The 6,706-nt window shown below is 40.5% G+C and overlaps 1 pseudogene; it reads right to left on the bottom strand.

Moving 5' to 3' along the window:
- Positions 1 to 4,198: 4,198 nt before the first annotated feature.
- LOC129780958 (U4 spliceosomal RNA) lies at positions 4,199 to 4,385 on the bottom strand (annotated as a pseudogene).
- Positions 4,386 to 6,706: the final 2,321 nt, after the last annotated feature.

Genomic DNA, 6,706 nt, shown 5'->3' with positions numbered 1-6,706 from the left:
ACAAATTTCCTGTGTGTCAGACACTTCATGTCCATCGTGAAACATAGAAGACGGTAATCCAGACTCCTTACGCTGCTCATCGACGTATTTCCAGAAAGATTTAGGATTACTCTTGAATTTGCGCTGAATACGACGTAGATAGATTGAATAGCATCGTTTGCTTGATTTTTGGTACTGATGGTTCAGTTGTAGGTATCGTTGTTTCAAGGATGGGAGACGGTGTTTCGAATATTTTCTAAGTGCAGCCTTCTTAGCGGTTTTGAGTCGACGAAGGTCGGTAGTCTGCCAGGGTTGATGAGTGGATGATCGTATAAACTTCTTCGGAACATGTCTGTCGATCAGATAGCTCACAATGTTCGTGTAGGTTTGGACAGCAGCATCGACGTCGTCCTTGTCCAAGATTTCATACCAATCAATGTCTAAAAGCACTCCAATTATGCTATTAAAGTCAGCACTTTTAAAATCATAGTGGACGGCGGTAGGAACGATGCTGAAGCTATTCAAACTGATATTCATAGTGAAATGAAGTGGAGGGTGGTGAGGCGCTGATTTCATAACATCGGAGCTTCATCAGGTTTGCTCACAAAGCAGAGATCGAGCATACGGTCATTTTCATTTCTAGTGGAATTGATTTGTTGAAGCAAATTATAGTTATAACCGTCGAGTAAAGCATTCGTTCCAGCATGGAAGGTTGAATGGGCAGGATCAGCGTACAAGAAATTTCCAGAACCAAATTGCCACTTTAAATTTGGGAGATTGAAATCGCCAAATACAACAATTTCATCAGCAGGAAGCGCACGTGAAGCTATTGTCGACACCGATTGTACATGCGCATCGATTAATGTGACATCTCGAGTACGATCAGGAGGGATATAAATTGTGCAGAGATACATCTTCCTACCTTCCAGTTTTATAGAAACCCACACTTGTTTGACGCAGGACCATCCGGATTCTTTAATTAGCTGAGCTTTCAGTCGTCGGTGGACAGCTACAAGAACACCACCCCCGGATGACTTTGTGTTGTTAAATTCATCTCGGTCCGTGCGGAAAACTTCATAGTTATCTCCACAAACTTGATTAGAGAGAGTGCGGTCGTCGAGCCAAGTTTCCGTCAGAGCAATGATGTCGTAGCAACCATCTGAGCACGCGAGACGATAATCATTGAGGCGGGTGTTGATACCACCAACGTTCTGGTAGTACGCATGTAGCTCAGTACGTTGGTGAATTGGCGTACGTACTGACAGTCGTTTGCTGGAAAGCGAAGGTCCATCAGAAGAATCAAAACTGTTTGAATCGCAGTACTTGCCTTGAGTAGGCGGATGGGAGACCTCTATCCGTTCATCGACATCAGGACCGGAATGACTCCGACGACAGGATACCTCAAAGGGCGCGACTGTGTCGAGCGGATTCGGGGCTCCCATGGAAACTTTAGCAAGCGGTATAGTGTTTATTATACTTGCCAGAGTTAGCAAGTTGGAAGACCCCCTCACCAAATCCGATCACAGGAACGGAACGACTGGGATGGCTGGAATGGTCGATGTATCTAGAAGAGCGGCAGTTCGCGACTGTGTCGGGAGGCTCGGGGACTTCCATCAAGCTGTTTGATGTGCGTTCCGTTTGTAGATGAGGTTGGAAAAATGGCAATGAGCTGGAGGTGTCATTTATTGCGATGGAGTAGCTGTCGGGGTGTGAGAAAAGCCAGGAGTTCCTTCGCCAATTCGTGGATGTTTTGCAGGTATCCAAAAATCCCGTTTAGATTCCTGAGATTCGAATTCCCTGAAGAAAATCCCTTTAGGCCAGACTGATGGGTCCAAAGCAGTCTCTTTCAATTGCAGATCAACTCCAACTTTAAATGAGATGAATGCTAGTTGTTTCAGATCAGTGTCTTTGCGCACGAGTTTTCGAACTTCGATAATTTGTTCCGTTTGCAGACAACTTTTCAACAGTTTAGAAACATCATCCTCGGTGACGTGGCGCGCAATTCTGGACAGGTAAATCCAGAATTTTTCAGCCGGCTTGGGTACAGTTTCGACGATAATATTTTGCGTCTCAACGGACCTGGTGCCACCAACAAGTTTTGAACTCAGTTGGGCCTTTGGCGTTTCCTTCGCAGATGTAGCACGAGTTCGCTTGATCTTTGGCCAGGCCGGTCTATCGCAACTCATTTCGGAATCATACGAATGCATTTTTTCGGCAAGTGATTTTGTCAAAATTTTGGTTTCTTGCAAGTCATCTTTCAATTTACCGATCCGCACGCAATCCTGAAAATTTACACCTGCCTTGTACGATCCAAACTCGATTTTGCGAGTGTGGTGTGGCGACCGCAGTACGATCTACATATTCAAAGACTTGAAAATGTTCAAAAGAAGTTCTTGAAATTTGCGCTAAGAAATCTGGGATGGAGAGAAGAATCCCGGCCACCATATAAAGATCTCTGCTGTTTGGTAGATCTGGATACCATTAGCAGCAGGCACAAAATTACAGACGTAACTTTTTTTTGCAACGTACTGAACGGACGGATCAAAAGCCCGCGTCTCTACGACAGGATTCGTTTTAACACCAGCCCCGTTTCTCTTCGTCGACGGAGGATGTTTGACCCACCCCTGAGGAACAGAAATTACACCCAGCATGAACCGACAGTCAGATTTATGCGTGAGTTCAACGTGCTGCAAAATGTTGTTTCTGTAAATATGACATCAGAAGAAATTCGAAGAAGATTAAGATTATATTTTAGAGACCAACTGAATGTATAAGTAATGTATGTATAAGACGCACCACGCCTCCAAATACAAATACTTGAATTAACATTTCTCCCATAAAATGTGTATCATTATAGTTTATGCGGGGGCTTGTGCTCATTCCGAACCGCGACATAAGAGCTCGCCATCTAAAACTGATGTCACATTAGGCGGATTCGCCGCCGCGGATATCGCGACGGTTTTTTTCTCGATATGAATTCGCTTCCAAAACCGCCCCGCCCTGTGTGACATGGCAAATTCACAATACACTGTAGATCCTCCGCTGCGGTTTTACTCGCGGAATCCGCGGCGGCGAATCCGCCTAATGTGACATCAGCCTAAAGGAACGGAACTGCTGTGGAATGGAACTGTGGGCATTGCTAATGCGAGGAATTTTTTCATCGGTTCCACCGGACAGTAGTGCTCCGCGGATCTTGTTTTATTTTCAGTTAAACCGCTTGGATGACAAATAAAATGTCTTACTTTACAACACGCGCTGCACGGTGATGGGAGTTGACTGCGGCAACATAAACCCGCTAGTCCGTCAGAGGCGCGTCTAATTGATGCTACTAGGATACGCTTGCGGAATGGGGTCTCGAATGCATTTGAATGGCTGCCGCGGATGCCTGTCCTGTCTAGGCATTTTTATGGGCATGCTAATAGTGCCGTGGTTCCGCCCTATCCATGCATTCCCCGTAGTGTGGTATGAAATGGTTGCCACGTGACATGCATCTGTCCAACTAGTATTGCCAATCAAACCATGATATCGTTTGAAGGGTTGGAATCGTGTACACCATCATCAGCTTGTAACTATTCTAATTATTTTTTTTACGTTCAGTTTTCGTTTTATTGTAAAAAGATAAATAAACAGTTAATGATATAATGGATGGTTAAAATACATTGTTTTATTTTTTGGAGCTCGAAAAAACGTTTGAAATTCGTGCCTCTACACTAGAGTATCCCCTCAAGAAATATTCTAAAGTGTCTTTTAATTTTCCAGTTGAAAACACATCTAAACGTTCTTTTCCAAGTCCAGAGTTTCGGAGTATCCCAATTCCTAAGCTAACAGCTAACAATCCGCTATTTCATTTATTTTCTTCTCTTGCATGATGTATGATATCTTGTAACAATATTAGTTCTAAAATGCAAATAAAAGAATTGCTCACAAACGATAAAAAGCTGTCAAAAACTTGCAGATCCGACTACTGGGCGCGCCACAATCATCGGAATGAAGACCCCACATCTAAATTATCAGAGCTTAACCCTTTATAAGGCCGTGGCAACTATATTGCCACTCACGAAAAATATTTTTTCGCAGCGCTTGGAATATTATTACAACATTTGACTTAAAGGAGTATTCTAGTGTAGAGACACGAATTTCGAATGTTTTCTCGAGCTCCGAAAAAATAAAACAAAAAATATTTTTACCATCCATTATATCATTATTTGTTCACCTACCTTTTAACAATAAAACAAAAATTGAACGAAAAAACTAAAATAAATCTATGGATGGGTTATACCTATGGTATAACCGCAAGGTTGACGTAGGACTGCCGTTGGCTTAGTAATCAAATGTATTTCTTCAATTAGCAATAATCCCACCTCGGATGCTCCACATTGGGTACGATATTGCCGCTGCGCAGAGCTATCTTTTGTGTGTATTGATTAAATTATTGATTAAACTAGTGAATGAATGAAACTATTCACGAATTCAATTGCAAACAAATCCCAATTTTAGTCAATTCATGCATTATGGTAGTAGTTATCGCAGCTAATAGTTATCAACATTTTGCCTAATCGTCAAACAGGTAGATCAGTGAGTTGGCGACATGAAAAGATATCTTCCAATGCAGTCTTGAATAATCGAGCCAAAGCGTTGCATTTGTACCCGCTTTTGTAGACCGTGATAGTAAAACGAATTCCGGAGTATTTTTAATAATTGGGGATATAAAAGTATTGCCGACTTGAATGTATCTGCAATGCCGGTTTTCCCAACTTCTTGGTTTCGGAATCTGTATTGGGAAAACACATTCCGATTTGCAAAATTGCAAGCGGGTACAAAAGTACCCATATCTATTTTGCAATTAGACCGACGTCTCGTTCGATTAATTCAAATAATTGAACATCTGAAATTGTAATCGAGTAATTTTGTATCGAATAATTTAAAACAAAAATATGAATACATCGAATAATTGTCACTGTAATCGCGATTATTGAAAAAAGGAATCTTTCTCAAGGTTAATACATTTTTGGATTAAGAATAAGGCTATATAATTGATTTATCCAACATTTTTATATCCAACCATCCAACATCGACAACCCGATAGACCACGCGACCGGAATGACAACGTGATACGTGATTATTACAAGAAATAAATATTCGCTCGAAAAATACCCCAACGATTAATCGATGATCGAATAAATGAAAAATTTAGACATCACTATTTGCAATGCCGATTTCCCCAGGCTTCATGACTTTGAAGTCTGTGTTAGGGAAACATTCCAATTTCCAGATACTCAAGCGAGTACAAAAGTACCAGCTGCTTCCATCTATTCTGCAATGCCGATTTCTCCTGGCTCCATGGTTTTGAAGTCTGTGTTAGGGAAACATCCATCCATTCCAGCGATCGTACCTCAATCGTTGCGCAATCATAACTAAGTGGATTTCCGAGCGGCACTCGCTTATATACCGATTGGTGCGATTTCAATAGCCTGTTTTGCAAGCAATTTTAGAGCTATTGAAACAAGTTTTTGGATCAAAAAGTAACAAGCATATAACGCTTAAACATTTTATCTTTCGAATGATGTATTTATCATATCATTTCATTCAGTTGTTTAGGAGTTATAACCGCTCAAAATCTCGTTCTCCAGCGTAACGCTTTCGTTTTCGAAACTTTGAACTTACACGCCAGTATAGAAATGAAAGACGTAGTCCTACATCAAAATTATTCCTAATTAGAATAGTTGCAAGCTGATGAAGTGACTGGGTTGAAAAAAAGTTGTGCAATGGTGTACACGATTCCAGCACTTCTGGCTATCTGAAACAAAAAAATCGAACATATTCTTAGTCAGTAAAGATGCCGGTATCGCATGCACCTCGAACATGCCAAAAAATGATTTTTGACAAAATGGCGGCCGCTTGAAGAGAAAAAATGCTGTTGAAAACAGTTTTTCAAGTTTCCCGATTTTTTAAAAATAGTAAAATTAAGAAAATATGATTTTTTTATGATCCATGTGATAGAGAGTTGCATAGCGAGACTGTATTCATATAAATTTGACATAAATCGGTTCTGTAGATATCGTGTATGCCAGTTTGAAAAAAATAGTTTCGAGAAAAACGCATTCAAAGTAATTTATTATGGCCGTACTAGATAAGATACCGCATCACTGAAATGTCCCGGTAAATAATGTGATTTTCGAAAAGTTCATTCTGGGGTATGTCGCATTCAGCATCGTGCCAAAATTTAGTGACCGTTTTTTTAACTTTACTAGAGAGAATGAAGTTCCATCGAACTAGTGGCTTGCCTGAGCCTATAACTGCTCATTTTTCTCATTCTCATTATCTGATTCTGTTTCAGACCAGTGGTGCCAATGTCCCGGATTTTTCTAATTATTACTTCTCATGCATCCTAATTATTGTAAAAGACATTTGGCAACGCTGGTCCGAACAGAGGCAACTTAGAGAGTTTTCTCTTTCCACTCTCGTAATATTTTCCTCTCATGTTGAGGCGGATTGTGGAGGATCACGTCTTGCACGTAGAGTGAAACCCATACCATAGATCGCTAACAGATGAATCACAAAGGTTTTAAAGTCGATTTATATTTTACATATATGCAATTTAATCATTTGAATATTTTCTCTCATGTCTTCATCTCATCTCCTACAGGGTATATTCTTGAATGTCTAGGCTACATAAATATGAAGAAATAAAATTTTGATTTTTTTTCAAATTTCTAGACTAGACCCC

The sequence above is a fragment of the Toxorhynchites rutilus genome, chromosome 3 (assembly GCF_029784135.1).
Source record: "Toxorhynchites rutilus septentrionalis strain SRP chromosome 3, ASM2978413v1, whole genome shotgun sequence".
Lineage (NCBI taxonomy): Eukaryota > Metazoa > Arthropoda > Insecta > Diptera > Culicidae > Toxorhynchites > Toxorhynchites rutilus.
The sequence above is the reverse complement of the archived record's forward strand: the minus strand, read 5'-3'. Positions and strand labels throughout refer to the sequence as shown.